Source organism: Aphanomyces astaci (genome assembly GCF_000520075.1).
Source record: "Aphanomyces astaci strain APO3 unplaced genomic scaffold supercont1.72, whole genome shotgun sequence".
NCBI lineage: Eukaryota > Oomycota > Saprolegniomycetes > Saprolegniales > Verrucalvaceae > Aphanomyces > Aphanomyces astaci.
The window spans coordinates 119,508-121,375 of NW_009798335.1; the positions used below are offsets into that span (position 1 = coordinate 119,508).

A 1,868-nucleotide genomic window follows, 5' to 3' on the forward strand; every position below is an offset into this window, starting at 1 on the left:
ATCTAACATTATGACCAATCAGTATCTGTACGATGGTGGTCGTGCAAATTCCAATTACAATACAGTGTTTTCACGATCCGGTTATTTAACCGAACCTCTGGTCCTCTTCATCCGGATATCCCTTCTTTTCAGGTGTCGCGTGACGGTATTTGAATTCGTCGAAAAGAATGGCGGGACCCGGACTCGAACCGGGGACCTTTGGGTGAAAAGACTTTAGTGCATTTATAGCTCAGGTGGTAGAGCATCGGTTTCTTAACTCAAAGGTCGTGGGTTCGATCCCCGGCTTCCCCGGATTATTTCCGTAAGGATTTATCCGTCCCTCCTGGGGAATCCGGATAACAGGACCGAACTTCGAAGAAGATCGGTCGAAGCACGAGGTATGAAGGGTTGAGAGAAGTAAAAACCGAAGATTACACACCGCCCCTGGTCGAGCAGGCGCGTTACAATTGGCGAAGCGGTTCCATAACATGTGGTTCTAGTGTCGGCCCTCGCGGAGGAATGTCTTAAAAATGATAAATCCATACTGAATTATTCAAATCAGGTTAGTGCAACTATTGGCTTGTTGTTGGATTTTGTATGTATAGTGGTATGCCATCTTATTATAATTCAACTCATGGTGGTTCAAGTTTGTTGGGTGCAATAAATAGTATTTCTGATTGGCTGAAACAATGTAGTTTTAAACCAGTCATTTCCGTCGTGCAATTACAGCCCAAAATGTCAGCACAAAAGTACCCATTTCAACTTTCCACAGTTACACGATACTACTGTAGTACTCTGTACCCATAATAAGTCATCAAGAATGGAGACCGATTTCGTGCCATCCACCCTGCCGATTATAAGTGGTTTGTATCTAGAATGAGGAGTGAGTACTTATCCGTACCATACGGAACTATGTGAAAGTCCGTTAACTGTAAATGAATTTGCTTCATGTTTTCATTTACCGATATGGGCTGTTGGTAGAGCATTGGCTTCCCAAGCAGAAGGTCCTTGGTTCATCGCTGCAGTACCTTTTTTTACAGTTTTTCAAACGCTTTCACGGGCACATCGGCAAAACATGCATCATGTGGAGGCCTGCATTCGTTTAGAGCAGGATGAATAGTACCGTAGTTGAAACTTAAGCAACCAAGTCAGCTAGTATAACATACTCGCCACATAGTGCCATGATGTTGTCCCCGTCACCTTGATCACGAGTCATGGTAGCAGTGACACCACAAACTGACGAGCGAATACGAAGCGGCGTTATCCCAACTACTACCTTTGTCGACCCCATCTCTTTGTCGACTTCATCCCCATACGTGACGTCACCCCAACCATAAACTACCCCCTTATTCGAGTGGGATCCACGACCTCAGTAGTCATACCGTACAGTTATGCTGATTAGAAACCAAACAGCACTCACATGATGTTGTATTCAGCTTGCAGCAGTCCTGTGATATGCAGGGCACAGCTATGTTTAGTTTAGATACTACGTATTATGTACTAGTAGTATTCATTTTATCTGGATTGTGGCTAAAAAATCAATTGACGGCGTCGCAGTATCATCAGATACCGATGTAGACTTGCAGCGGTCCTGATGCCATCTCCTCACATTTTCACATTGATACATGTATCAACATACACGACCAAACTCACCACTACTAACACCCCAGCGTACACGTTTCCCAATAACTATAACTAACGTTAGTCCCCTTCCACGGCCATTGGCCTTCATATCACTACGACAGCGCCTGACACTACTACATATGCCTCTGTCACCGTTAACTCAGTACTATTCTAACAAACTGTGCCTGTGACCACTACTATCGCCACTACGATTTCGTTGTTACCTTCACCGCTGCACTGGCAACCACAAAATCGTTCCTATATAT

At 44.4% G+C, this 1,868-nt stretch overlaps 1 pseudogene across 1 annotated transcript; it reads left to right on the forward strand.

Annotated features, from left to right (window-relative positions):
• Nucleotides 1–218: 218 nt before the first annotated feature.
• H257_15595 lies at nt 219–291 on the forward strand (annotated as a pseudogene). The gene has a single exon. The product of its transcript is annotated as a tRNA-OTHER (tRNA).
• Nucleotides 292–1,868: the final 1,577 nt, after the last annotated feature.